A 15306-nucleotide genomic window follows, 5' to 3' on the forward strand; every position below is an offset into this window, starting at 1 on the left:
CATTTCTATGGCTATTGTCTTCATTTTATCTATTTTTCCTTGCATTTTTTTAGTATCTCCTCTTTTGTGGCTATTTTAGGTTTGTTTATTTGTTGACTTTCTAATTTTTTAAATGCATATGCATTTCATGAATCTTTTCTTTTCTATATTGTTAATGTATGTTTCTAGGGACTTGATTTTCCCCCTGAGGATTGCTTTAGCTGCATCCCAAAAGTTTTGTTATGTTGTTTCATCATTATCATTTTCTTTTGCAGAATTATGAATTGCTTTTATGATTTGCTCTTTGAGATTACTTAGGTTTTCATTGTTAAATCTCCTTTTGGGTCTGTGTCTTTTGCTTATGATCCCTGAATCAATCACTATTTTTAATGTGGTCTGTAAAAGATGTATTAACTATATCTGCATTTTCACATTTGTTTGCAATATCTCTGTGCCCTAATAAATGGTCAATTTTTGTAAAAGTTTCATGTGATGCTGAGAATATGTATATTCTTTTGCTGTCCCATTTAGAAGGTCTTTTAACTATAGCTTCTCCAGTAATTTGTTCAGTTCCACATTTCCCCTTTTGTTTGACTTTCTGTTAGTTGCATCCAAAACTGAGAGAGGGTTTGCAGAGAGGGTTTCTCTCACTCTATTATCCATCTTCTCTTTCTGTTTACTTTATCTTATTCTCTAGTTTATGACCCTGGTAATTATCCTGTATCTTTCTATTCTCTGTGTTCCTCAAGCATTCAAAAGTTCTGAAGTATCCAATCTGCATTCTCCCCTCCAGGCAGTTTCTGCCACTGTTTGCCCCATAGATTCCCCTTTTCCATGTGTCTCACTCCCAGAACAATGTCCATTGCTTCAGCTGACAGAAAGCACACTGCCCTGTGGTACAATCTCCCCTTCCCTATTCCTGATTATGTAGTCCATCATTTGATTTATACTCTTCCTCTGGTTACCTTCTTTCCTTTATTTGCCTTAAAATCTCCTTCCTGCTCCATGCCCTCCCACTCTCCCAGGGGCCAGTTGCCCCAAGGAGTTCCAACTCACCACACTTTGAAAAGTGGGACAAGTCTTTTCAAGTACCAAATCCCCTAGACCACACCCTGCATAAGGTTCCAAAATCCCTTCACAGAACATCTGTTCACCTATAGCAGCATTCATCGGTGGAAAATTCCTCCCACAATGAAAGCAAGGCTTCCCTCTCTCAACCCCCCACCCCTACCCCTTTTCAATCCTCCCTCACTCTTACCTATTCACTTGTAGGCTGTTCTCTTCCTGAGAGACCACAGGAGTCACCTTTCCCTCATGGCTAGCCCTTGATTTGACCTGAGTACATCAGACATTTTCCTCTATTCTCATGCTCCCCTCTCTCCTTTCATTCACCTTCCCATTTTGTAATGTGGTCCCACAAATATGTGTGTGTGCATTTATATGTATACACACACACACACACACACACACACACACACACACATATTCCCCTGTAGGTCGAGTGTTGCCAGGTTCTGTCCATAATGACCTAGGTTTGTCTCATCACTGTTACCTCCACCTGACTTTCACCTTCACCTCCATGTCCTTGAGTACATTTGGAAAGAAGTCTCTTACTAGTCTCTCTGCTCTCTGTTGCTTTTGCTGTTGCTGTCCTTGGCTACTTCATGTATGCACCCCTTCTGCATTTGTGTTGTCTGAGGTGTTCAAGAAGCAAAAAAAAATCTCATCAAGTCTAGTTTTCTTTATTATTTTTCTTAATTTTCTTTATTTATTTTTAGTTTTCAGCACTTACTTCCATAGGATTTTGAATTCTAAAATTTGTCCCCCTTCCTCAAACACTTCTTTATTATTGAATGACCATCTTTTTTCATTTATTATTATGCTGAGATTTGCAGGATAGGTCACCTACGGCTGCATCCTGAGTTCTGTTGCTCTTTGGAATACATTATTCCATTTCCTATTATGTTTTCTGGTGGATACAATTATTTCAATTTCATTTAAATGTTAATTTAAAATTTAAACTTAATGAAATTTAAATTTCCTTAAATTTTCTTTCCTTTGTATTTGAAGGCTTTCTCCTGATTGCTTGCAGAATTTGTTGTTTCTGAATTGAATTATTAAATTTAAGCACTATATATCTCAGAATTTGCAATCTTTGGATTTTTTTTTCTGAAGATGATCTATGAATTGTTTCCCTTGGTATTCCATTTTCTATATTCAGAAATTCTGGGCAGTTCTCTTGTACTATTTCCTGCATTATGGTGTTAAGTTTTTTCCTGACATGTTTTTTTCTTTTCTGGAAATTCTATGATCTTTAGGTTGTTTCTAAGCATCCTGTCTTTGAGATCTATACATTTTGCTTGGCTAGTAAGAATGCTTTCTTTTAATATCATTATTTTTTGCTTTTATTCTTCTAGATTATCTTTCATTTCTGCGTATTTGCATTCACAGATTATTGTTCTCTCTTTTGTTTCTTTGGTGAGACTTGTCATCACAGATTCAAATTTTTCTATTCTACCAATTATTATTGCTATGTAGGCCATAAAATTTGCCTTCATAACTATCATCTCTCTCTCTTTCTTTTAAATAATATTTTTAGTATTTAAATGATATTTTATTTTTCCAAATTGTATGTGAAAAACAATTTTTAACATTCATTTAAAATTTTTTTTTAAATTTTGAGTTCCAAATTTTTTCTCTCCCTTTCTCCCCCTCCCCACTCCCTGCCCATGGTAAGCACACATATGCAATCATGCAAAACATATTTCCATATTAGTCGTGTTATAACAGAAAACACAGACCAAAAAAAAAAAAAGAAAAATAGTATGCTTCAATCTGCATTCAGATTCCATCAGTTCTTTCTCTGGAGGTGGATAGCATTTTTCATCATCTAATTTCTCTTTTAAACTGTTTTGTTGTTCCATGTTCTCCTCAAATTCCATGGGTCCTCTGTTTCATCAATTTCCTCAGCCTCTTTTCTCCTGTAATTGGAGGGCTGGAGGATGGAGCACTAAACTCCAATTGATGTCTTACTTTATAGAAGGCAGAAGCTGGACTTTGCAGCTCATTTCATTTTGCAACCACAGCTCTGCTTTGGGTCAATTCAAAGGAACAAAATGCAACAGGTACTCCTTGGTTATCCCCTCTCCACTCTCCAGCTTCCTTTTATGTGTTGTCTTCTCTCATTTAGACTGTAAACTCCTTGAGAGCAAGAACTGTCTCTCTTTTTCTCATTTGTATCCCCAGCTCTTAGTATAGTGCTTGGTACATGGAAGGTGCTTAATAAATGTTTATTGAAAATTTCTTAATATGTTGGATTGTTTTCCTTTATTTTGTAGTATTTATTCGTGGATGCCTGAACTCATTTACTAGATCTGGAGGCCATATTACTTTCTGCTACTAATGTTTTTCCTGTTCACTTAATCTGCTTATGTTCAAGGTTTTTGAGTTTTCTTCTTCCTGAGAAGATTTCCATCTTTTTTCCCCCTAACTTTCCCCTACTGCTCACCTTCTGACTCCCTCCCCTCTGATGTGATTTTCTACGGGCTGGATCTAAAGTGTCTCAGCTTCCTGCCACACTAGGCAATTCACAATTCACCAGACTAGGTCTCTGCCCCAAGTAACTTTTTGGGGGACAGAACTCAATACAGATAGATACTGAGCTCTTTTCCTCAAGCTTAGTATAGTGCTGCGAACATCCCCCACCCCCACCCCCACCTCCCTCCCAACACACACAGTGTCCTACCCTTCTTTCTCTGTTCCTCAGTCCTTTGGCCTGACAGTTCAGAGAGCTGTCATGCTTGCTGCTGCAGAGTTGATTTCTGTAATTTGGATCTCTGAACCTCTGGAAGGGTGAGGATGGAGTTGAGCTCTATTTCAAACCCAGACACATGCCCTTCCTCTTTCCCTCTATTCCTCTGCTCTCTTGTAGAGATCTTTTGTAGCACAGAATACTGCTACTCAGTGCTTTCTGTCTGGCTCCAGAAAGCTTATACAGCCTGGTGGGCTGCCACAGTGCTGGCTGGCTGTTACGTTCCAAGAAAACTTGCACAACCTAGAGCCTAGATACCTGCTTCAACCAAAGCGGCCTATCTGCTAGTCCCTTTAATATCACACTCCACTTTCTGTCTCTGCACTTTTGCACACACTGATCTCCATGCTTACGATGCACCTTTCTGCTTCTCTCTCATCTCCACCTTGGAGAATCCTGAGCTTCCTTCAAGGAAGCTCAAGTACCTCCTACATGACATCTATCCTTATCTTCCCAGTTGCCAATGCCCTCCTTCCCACCATTTTTGCACTAGTAAGTGCTTAACAAATATTTTATTTGTCTTGGTTTGGTTTCATCTGCAAATTTGAAAAATGTGTCATCAATGCCTTCATCTAAGCCCTTAATAAAAACTATTAAACAGCAAAAGCAAAGGCAATCAAAGTGCATTAGAATAAGTGCATTAACAAGGCTAAATAAAATGACTTGAAAGATTGAAAGCTCTTCACAACCAGACCCCAACTTGGCTTTCCAGCCCTATTTACACATCACTCCACTTCATGCACTAAAGTCCAGACAAACTGCCTTCTTACAGTTCTTCATACACAGCTCTCCATCCCCTGCTCCAGCTGGCCCCTGTGTTTGGAAAACACTCCCTTACCATTTCTGCTTTTTAGAATCTCTAGTTTCCCTCATGCCTTCTTTGAAGCATCAGCTCCCACAATAAGATTTTCCCGATCTCCCCAGCTATTAGTACCTCCCCCTTCTCTCATTTATTTTGTTGTTCAGTTGTTTCAGAAGTGTCTGACTCTTCATGACCCCATTTGGGGTTTTCTTGGCAAAGATACAGGAGTAGGTTGTCATTTCCTTCTCCAGCTCATTTTACACATGAGGAATCTGAGGCAAACTGGGTTAAGTGACTTGTCCAGGGTCGCAAAAGTAATGTCAAAGTGTAGATTTGAACTCAGGAAGATGAGTCTTCCTAACTTCAGGCAAGCACCTTCTTGTGCCACCTAGCCTCCCAAATTACCTCATTTCTATTTTGTGTATACGTATACACCTATACCTGTTACGTCCAGCTCTAGTTTCTAAGCTCCTTAAGGGAAGAGATTGTTTGTTTCACTTTTGCCTTTGCATCCCCACAGCTAAGAACTGTGCCTGGTGCATCAGTAGGCACTTAATAAATGCTTATTAATTGACTGATTAAAAATCTTAACTATGTTATGGAAGCTGTGGAAAAATAATACAATCATAGGACCATAGATTCAGAATTGGAAGAGACTTTAGGTATTATTTAGTTCAACCCCGTGATTACTACAGTTGAGGAAACTAATATCCAAACAGTGACTTGCCCAAGATGATGAAGGCTCTCTCACTCAAAGAGAGGCAGCTAGGTGACGACATAGTGCACAGAATGCTGGGCCTGGAATCAGACTTGAATTCAAATCCACCTCAGATGCTTACTAGCTGTGTTACACTGCGCAAGTCACTTAACCTGTTTTCTTTAGTTTCCTCAGCAGTAAAATGGGAATAATAATAGCACCTATCTTCCACTGTGTGATCCAGTGACACTGGCCTCCTCAATGTTCCCTGAGCAGCTTGCTGTTCCACTTTCCAACTCCAGGCATTTTCACTGGTTCTCTCTCTCCAATATCTAGAATGTTCCCCCTCCTCAGCTTGGCCTCCTGGCTTCCTTCAAGTCCCAGCTAAAATATCACCTTCTATGGGAAACTTTTTGTTATTTCCCCTTAATTCTGGTGCCTTCCCTCTATGGATTATCTCCAATTTATCCTATATGTAGCTTTTTGTACATAATTGCTTGTACATGGTCTCCCCCATTAGACTCTCCCATTTGCCTTTCTTTGTATTCCCAGCACTTAGTATAGTGCCTGGCACACAGTAGGTACTTAACAAATACTTCCTTTGAAATCCAATACTTTTTATACTCTGTTGTGATGCCTCCCTTTATGTGTCATTTCTAAAAGGATGTTTACTTATATTACCTGCATCATGAATCTATTTTTTTCCTGAAATAAAATCAAATATAGGACAATCCAAGTTAGTAATTTCTCTTCTTATTTCCCATTCTTCCTATCATGCCTCCTGTATAGGTTTGTAATGAGAGAGATTTTCTTTTCTAGGGTGTTTGATGTAGGAATGTAGGTAGATTCTAACTACAGTTATATGTATGCTATATAGAGGCTTTTCTTTCCAGATCTTATGTCACAGACAATATGCATACTCATATCTGCTAATAGAATCAATCTTCATTCAAAGACATTGCTCTTCATTTCCCATGTTAGCATTAGTAGACCCTAGCCTGTGTAAAGATGCTGAAATGTTAGTAGGATTGCTCCAAAGTGGAGTCTAGAACATAGGCAATGGGTAAAAAACACTTTGTAAAGGTAAATGTGGAAACGATCAATTAGAAAACATTTATTAAGTGCTTACTATGTGCCAAGTAATAAGTTAAAAGTTCCAGGGTCCAAACACAAAAGTGTAGTCCTCGGGGGTTTACATTCTAATAGAGGAGACAATGTGCACAAATGCACTTTTACCTATGATAAGTTCCTTAGTAAACTAGGTGAGATTTCATTCCATAATTATTACAGGGTGTGAATTCTGATGGGTATTTCCCACTGAGGTATATATATGTCCTAGGCCTGTCTGAGTCATCATTGGGGACTTTTTGATTGGTTTTCAGCAATTTGGGACTGCCTCCGAGATGTTTGGCAAATGAGAGTCAACTCTTGCTGAATGAACCATCCTTTCCCCAGGTTTATAAAAGTGAGCTATGAAATGGCTCAGCCCCTTTTGTTCCTCATGGACTTTCTCTCCCTTGGATTTCCATCCTGGAGGGCAGCAAAGCGGGCTGGGGCAGGAGATTTCTCCATTGCTCTTTCCCCCAAGCCCAGAAAATGTCAACTTGTTCGATAAGCACAGAGCCAGCAGTATGTACTTTTCCCTAGATGACCCAAGTTTCCTGGATCTTAGGTTCTTATCTTCTTTCTGCTTCTTTTTCTGAGCATAGGTCAGAAACTAGAGTATATGAGAATGGACTTTCCATAATTTGGGAGATTACTTCATGGCTAATCCTGAATTCAAGAACTCCTAAATTCAAGAGTTCTTGAGTTTGAGTGTTTGGGCACTGAACTTCTTACAGGTGCTAGGTCCCAAGATTTCCTTAGCTGCACGCTTCTTGGAGAAGGAAGACTACTGCTAATGTGACCTCAGTATCTGGAAAACTGGAACCACCCCATAGGGAACCTAGACACCAGGATTTTGTCAACACTTTCTTTGCTATTGTGAATTGCTCAGAGAGTGCAAGTCCAAGGTGAATGGGGAATATCTGTTCAGCAGTCCTCCAAAGTATCTTTATCTTCCAGGGAGAATCTAATGGACCAATTGAGTGATTTGTGATTTGCAGTTATTCATGGTTCCTGTTGAGTCCATTAATGTCTTATTCATTTTTGTGTGTGGTGGATGAAATAAAGGGTATTCTAGATCTCCACTGTGTATTAAGTGTATATGTGGGAGTTTTTTGCCCACGTTTGGGAAAATCTAGTCATGCACTATACAATGAACGTATCTAGAGATTTTCCTGGAAAATTCCAGGTGGGGACAATGAACCAAAGAGAGAAATTCAACCTTTGGAGTCAGGCCCAGAAGTCTGAACCCAAACTGCGCAGTACCAGAGTCCCTTGGGCCATGGCTTATGTCATCTACTGAACACTACTTGTTCTTTAAAGATCAGTACAAACACTACCTTCTCTGAGAAGCCTTTCTTGATTCCCCTGGTTGGTAATAATTTTTCTCCTCAAATCTTAGACAATGCTTTACTTTTACTCTGTAAATCTGTAAAGCACTTAGTTCACATTTTGCACAGTATAGGAATTCTCTTGTAAATGGATAAGGTAGAGATAGTTCTTATTTAAATCTTGCATTTTTCCCAGTGTCTAGTACAGGGTTCTCCACACAACAAGTGCTTAATAAGTATTGGTGGACCTCATTTGCTGACCTGATGGGCAGCATCAACACTGCTCTGGATATCCATGAAATATTAAAGGGCACCTACTAGGAGTTCATTGACATCCATTTTGTGAACTTGTTTTCTCTTTTTAAAAATTATTTTGATAATGATTTCAATATAATTGATTTCCTTTGTATTCCCATAAAATTTTATTTTATACATTGAAAAAACATGATTCTGAGAAGGGGTTCACAGGCTTCACCAGACTGCCCATGGGGTCTCTGACATAGAAAAGGGTGAAGAACTTTTGACCTTAAGGAAGGCTTCCATGAAGTTAGGTAGACCTTTTATTGAGGAGTCATTGATGATGTGGACAAGAATCATCTATTATGTGAAGTCATCGATAGGTTGTGATCTACACTATTGGAAGGAGTGCCAACACAGAAAATCCTATAGACATAGAGATAGACAGAACAAAGGGAGTTAGTCTGGAAGCTAAGAAAGAAAGGACTATCTACCTGTAGAGATAAAAAGAATGCTAAAACACACACCTAACCCTTGGACTGTGGGGTGAAATGTTAAGTGTGCACTAGCAAAGCAAACTGCAACCCTAAGATATGGAACTAGAAAGGGGAAAGAAAATTAGGATTTATTTAATCACAAGATTATTTAATGCTGTGAAGACCTTGGACAGGGTGAAAAAAGGGGATATTACTGAGAAGAAAAAAGGGTGGGGGAATGCCGTAGTCTCTTTGTCATGGACTTTAAATTAGAAATGTTTTTCTTATCTTACTTCTAAGTTGTGGCAGCATAAAGTTAACTGTAAAGCAGAGGTCATGAGGATTCCAGCTAGGCTAATTTTTTTGGGAGGGTTTGCAATTCTCTTGGGAAGATTCTCTGTTTGTTTGTCTTTGCAGCATATGCTTTTCTTTCTTTCCTTCTTTCTTTTTAAAGGCAGTTGGGGTTAAGTGACTTGCCCAGGGTCACACAGCTAGTAAGTGTCAAGTGTTTGGTCTGAGGCCAGATGTGCTCTATCCACTGCACCACCTAACTGCCTCCTCCTTTTTTTTTAAATGTACCCAAGACAAACTTTTAAATTTAACATGTATTATTGACACTTTCCCCACCACTTTCTCTTCTTTTAGTTTTTTTTGGGAGGCTAGGCACTGGGGTTAAATGACTTGCCCAGGGTCACACAGCTAGTGAGTGTTATGTGTCTGAGATCGGATTTGAACTCAGGTCCTCCTGACTCCAGGACTGGTGCTCTATCCACTGCACCACCTAGCTACCCCTGCAGCATATGCTTTTCAACCAACCTTCAAGTTACCTTAAAATTATTGATAAATTTTTTTCAACAAAAGAGGTGTTAATTCCTAATGAGAACACTAAATAACTTTCTCCTACAAAAGTACATTTCTAGGAAAACTTTATTATTAATGGAAAGAAGAGATGTAGCCTTTAACTTTTCACAATTTAGTATGAATACTGGCCATTATGTTTGACCAAAGTAGTTATTTTATATGTATACTGTTATTTTATACTCCTTTCTTCACTCTGTACCATTTTATATCTTTCGGGTTTCTCTGAATTTTTCATATTTGTTATTCTTTATGCCACTGTCACCTTCCATTACATCCATATACTTGTTTTGTCCATATATTTGTTTCGTCATTTCCCAGTTATTGAGCATATATTTTATTTTCAGCTTTTTATTATCACAAAATGCTCATATGAACATTTGTATACATATGGGCTTTTTCTTACTGTCAATAATCTCCTTGGGTTATCTATATGGTCTTAGTGGTAGAATATCTAGATGTAAATGATTTTGTAACTTTTCTTGCATGATTTGAAGTTGTTTTTCAGAATGATTGAATTGTCCACTTCATTATTTCTTATACAATAATATTTGATTCCATTCCTATACCATAATTTGTTTAGCCATTTCCCACCTTGCTTTCACATTTTTTTTGCTACTACAAAAAGAGTTGCTGTAAATATTTTTGTATAATGGGTCCTTTTCCTCTTTCCTTGCTTTTTTTGGCAGGGGAGCAAGTATAGCTCTAGTACTCATTTTAGTAACTTTTTGGGCATAGTTCCAAATTACTTTCCAAAATTGGTAAACCAATCCATAGCTCCATCAGGCACTCGATTTCAGTAAGTGAAGGTAAAAAGAATTGGATGAAGATGGGTAGGCTTTTGGTAATTACTTGGATGATGACTCTGAGTTGGGCTAGGTTGCAAATACATAAATATGGATAAAGTAGGGACCAGTAGCTTTCCACTCTAGCTTCACGGAAGGGATTGAAATAGAATATAAAAGAGAGTGCTGATGTCTTACTGGCTCTGGTGAGTGTCTACATCAGCCCAGTTGTCATGGAAGAACATTTTTAAAAATTGGTTTTTAACTTAAACATTAAAAATATTATTTCCCCCCACAACAGAAATGCATTAAAATGCATATGAAATCATGATTCTCCGTTTCACACTGCATGCTTTTTTTTTAAAGGATATAAAACCATCTGTTAGAACTCCAAACTGTCCAGTTTGTGCTTCCTTCTGAACTTGCTGCTATTCTCCTCTGTATATTTAAAAAAAAAAAAGGTTGCAATGGCCCTCTTTTGTTGACATTACTATTGCGAGCCACCCTCCTCCCACCAATTAACTGAAAGAAAAAACAAAACAAAACTTGTAACAAATAAACATAGTCAAGTAAAACTGCTCTCCATAGTCAAGCAAAACCAAAAATGTACATCTGTGCTTTGTGCCTATTATTTCTCTCTTTGGAAATAGCATGCTTCATCAAAGGTCCACTGGAGATATGATTTGTCATTACTTTGATCAGATTTTTAAAAGTCTTTTAAAATTGTTTTTCTTTACAATGTTGTTGTTCTTGTATAAATTGTCCTCTTAGTTTTTACCATTCTGCTCTAAAACATTTCATACTAGTCAAGATTCTCTCAAGGTGTTTTTTTTGTGTAATATTTTATTGTTCAATAATATTAAATTCTGGAAGATTTTTATTAATGAGTTACATAAAGATGTAAAGGGCATGCAAGTTTGCAAATGACACAAAGCTAGGAGGTATAGCTAAAACATTGGATGACAGGCTAGAATACTGGGCTAAGTCTAGAAATATGAAATTTAATGTTTTATATTTGGGTTCAAAAAATAAGCATAACAGATAAAAGATAGGGTGAGGCATGGCTAGATAGTAGTGTGAAAAACTTCTAGGGATTTTAGTAGAGTGCAAATTCAGTGAGTCAATAGTGTGATACGGTGACCAAAAAAGTTGATGTCATTTTAGGCTTCCTTAAGACAAGACTTAAGAGTCCAGGAATACGGAACTGATAGTCCCTTTCTGTCCTGGCCAGACTACCTCTGGAGTCAATTCTGACAGCAACAATTCAAGAAAAGTATTGATAAGCTGGAGAGCATCCAAAAGAGGTCAAGTCCAGAGTTCATTTATTTCAATTAACGAATTAAGATGCATTTTGTTTTGACACACTTCTCGATAATGAGTCAGATCATTGTCATGCCCAAAGTTTGTTTGTTTGTTTTTTGGGGTGTGCATGAATGATAGTACTTGCCACTCTTTAACTTTGTAGGTTAAAGCTGTTCACAGAAGGAGCATGCACTTTAACTTTGATTGTCTGCTACCCACATTGTCCATTGTATTTGATCAGTGAGTTGATGCATTTTGTGTTGTCTTTGTGTATGCTGTTCTTTTGCCTTGTATTTCTCTGCTGTCTCACTTCATGTTTTCAATTCTCTGAATTCTTCATATTTGCACCTCCTTATGGTATACTTTTGTTTTTCAAAATATCTTTTAAAAATGTATTTAATATATTGCATACTAAATGTAATGTTTACATTTAATATCACATCAATATATTAATATATTACATGTGTATTTATAATGAAAATATAGACAATAGGTAACATATTACATGTATAATAAATTTAAACTGAATATATCAATATATTTATAATGAAAATATAATACAATAAATAATACATTGCACATTAAATGTAATGTTTACATTTAATATCAATAGTGTAATAATATATAAATATACTATATATTTATTATAAAGATAGATAATATATTACATATTGAGTATGATGTATTTATAGTAAGCATATCAATATCATAAATATTTATAATAAAATAGATAATACAATAGATAATATATTAAGTGCAATGTCTTTAAATTTAATATAGTATCAGTAATATAACATACATTTATGATGGAAAACATATAATAGATAATATATTACATATTAAGTATAATGTATTTATATTTAATTTGGCGTTAACAACATAATATCTATACTGTATATATTTATACTGAAAATGGATAACATTACAGATTAAATGCAGTATGTTTACATTTGATATCAGATCAACAATGTAATAATATGATATATATTTATAATGAAAATACATAACAGAGAAATATATTACATTTTCTGTGTGTGTGAAGGGAGAATCTGGGGAAGATTAGGTTCGGGTTAGGGTTCTGGAAGATTGGAGGGAGCCATAATAATGGCACCACAGGAGGAAGGTCCCGGAGAAGCCATTTGGATTGAAGAGGCACCATATTGGGAAGGTCATGAGCTGAACAGAGTGAGATGTCGCTTTTTCCAGGTTGTCTCTAACTACCTCCGACAGGATGACTACCCTCAAGGCTTCAGCACTTTATTACTCGAGTAGTTCGTGTGGAGGGCTCCGTTTCTAAGGCACTAGGAAAGTGGGGCGAAGGAGGAGGCCACAGAATTCGCCTCGCGAACTTCGCCGCCCGCAGAGAAGCCACTCTGACCTCCCCATCATGGCAGCGGGGCGGGCGGGCGGGGAAGCAGGAGTCTCCGTGCGTGCCGTGCGTGCTCCCCCACCCCCTCCCTTTTCCTCCTCCTCCTCCACCTCCTCCTCCTCCTCCTCCTCGGCGGCGGCGGCGGCGGCGGCAGAGGCGGTAGCTCTCGCCATTGCCGCTGGTGGCAGGAGGCGGCGAGGAGCCGGCGCGGTCGCAGTCTCCACGGCGCAGGCCCGCGGTAGCGCAGCCGCTCTGAGGTGAGTGCCCTACCGCGCAATCTCCAGCTATTTCAGCCCCGGCGCAGCCGCAACACGCCGCCCGCCCGCCAGCCCGCCGGCCGGCCCGCCCGCCCGCCACCCCGGCACCCAAGCAGCGCCCCCCGGCCTCGGGGCAGGGCGGCTGCGGCTCGCCTCAGGCGGGGGGCCCCGGCCCGGCCCCGCCAAACCGCCACTCCGAGGATGCGCAGGCCGCGCTAGGCCACGGGCGGCCTGGCGGGCCAGGGAGGGAAAGAGGGAGGGAAGGAGGGAAGCGCCGACCTGAGGAAGAGCTTCGGGTCGCCGGCTTCGGCCTCCGCCCCGCCTCGGCCTCGGCCTCCCCGCGGGCTCCGGGAGCCGAGAGGCCCCGGGAGGGCGCGGGACCGGGCGGGGCCGCCGGCCGCCCCGCCGCGCCGGCCCCCTCGTCTCTTTGGTCGGGCTGGGCGGCGGCGGCGGCTGGGGAGCCCGGCCTTCTCCGGGTGGCCTCCTCCCGCGCCGGGGTGGCGTGGGCTGCCTCTCCAGGTAGACTGGAGGGGCCCGGCGGGCGGGGGAACATGGCGCTTTGCCCACCTTTTTTCCAAGTTAGGAGGGCGGCGGAGGAGGAGGAGGAGGCGGCGGCGGCGGCCGCGGTCGGAGCTGGGAGGCATCAAGCCCTTTTGTACACAACCCATGAGGAGGGACGTTTTTCCCTCCCACCCGCCCCAGTGGAGACCGTGCCCTTGGCACCGGGCCCCTTGGGGATCCCCAAGGCTTGGGGGTGAGTGCCCCCTCCAAGGGAGGCCCCCTCGGCCGCTGAAAAAAAAGGTGGGGGCTCTCGAGTGTCCTCGTGTTTGACTGACCGTCCCGAGCTCATGCTTTGCAAGGAGGGAACACTAAAGACACTCTTCTCCCCATTATCCTCTTTTATTTACCCTACGGCAAAACGAGGCCAGTGGTCTCTGGCCTCTCCAGCAAAGGGGTACTGCTTCCAAAGTGTCCAGAGAGCCTCTGCCTACCGAGGACGCTTCGGTACTTGGAAGATGTTGGGGGCATTTTTGTGTTTTTTAAAAAGCTTCCAATCGTGGTGTGTACCCACCAGATGGAGGAGCTGTTGCCTTTTTTCGTCCAACCCCTTTTCAGACCTTAGAATTGAAAATGTTCACATCCAAGCAATTGGATTTGGTTCTTGCTAGGGTCATAGCTTCACAGGAGGAAGCCCTTCATATCGCTGGAGGATGCCTGGGCTTTAAAAAAAAAATTTTTTTTTAATAGTAGTTGAGTTCAGTTTAGCAAGCTCCACTATGTGCTGTCGGCACTGTAGTTGAAATGTTGGGCTAGTCTGTCAAATTTTGACAGGCCCGCAGCAACAGGATGGGTTCAACTTAAATGCTTGATTTCCCTGAGCCGATGATTGGGCTGTCATCTCAGTTCCCCACTGTCATTTCCTTTCTTCATCCTTGTTTCTTAGACTGCCTGTGGTTGGGTTGGTACCTAACTTTGATTAGTGGCATAGGATCTGCCCGCTCTTATCCATAGTGATGGACTGGTGTTTGGTGAATTTTCTTAAACAGCTCGGTCTGAGAAATATGGAGGGGGCCCCATAGTCATTTTTGAAAGCTTTAGATAGGTTCAAATAGAAGAAGATGCAATTGTGAATACTAAGCACTCTTGTCTTCTTGTACCTCTGAGCACAATTGTGAAAGACTTCAAATTAGTTCATGAACATCATTTAGTATGCTTTCACTGTAAATTCAATCTATCCTATAGATGAGATACGAATTTTACTCACTGCTTCACAGTTTTCATATTTAGCAGATTTTTTTTCATTCTTTCAAATAGTTCAATAGACTGATTTTTTATTGTTTCCGATAAATAATTTGTCAAAATCCCCCTCCTCTCCCTTTTATGGAAATTTTTTATGTTTTAAAGAAATTGGGCTGTGGATTGAAGAAAAGACTGGTGGGGTGACAGGTAAAGGGTTGATGGAGATATTGATAGCTATTAGGTTTTTCATTCCCCTGTTCTCGTGTGAATTACACAATTGGTATTTTCTCTCTGAGAGTTTCATTCCTCTAACCTCTCCAGCGTCTGAAAGCCTCAACCAAATAGCTGAACTGGGAATTATCCCTAGACTACCCGTATCTAAGCAAGACAACAGAGCTAGGGCAGTTTATGTAAAATTTAACAATTCTTAATAGTTTCATTCAGAATACAAGCTTTGTGATGCCATCTATATCTTAAACATAATAGGTGTTGAATAAAATAGCACATAAATGGTTTCCCCATCAACTAGTGCTTCTATGTGTGTGGTAGACCAGATGC

General features: G+C 40.2%; 1 protein-coding gene across 2 annotated transcripts in view; it reads left to right on the forward strand.

The window, feature by feature from the left end:
• Positions 1 to 12934: 12934 nt before the first annotated feature.
• NRF1 (nuclear respiratory factor 1) overlaps positions 12935 to 15306 on the forward strand; it is a 142185-nt gene continuing 139813 nt past the window's right edge. Inside the window, exon 1 of one of the 2 annotated variants that reach the window (XM_027840146.1) lies at positions 12935 to 13008. The gene's annotated coding sequence lies outside the window, so the exon portion shown is untranslated. Of the gene's footprint in view, positions 13009 to 13744; positions 13810 to 15306 lie in introns of those variants that run through there. The other variant, XM_027840147.1, reaches the window with a different exon arrangement.

This window comes from Vombatus ursinus, unplaced genomic scaffold (assembly GCF_900497805.2).
Source record: "Vombatus ursinus unplaced genomic scaffold, bare-nosed wombat genome assembly UNPS02014839.1, whole genome shotgun sequence".
Classification (NCBI taxonomy): Eukaryota; Metazoa; Chordata; class Mammalia; order Diprotodontia; family Vombatidae; genus Vombatus; species Vombatus ursinus.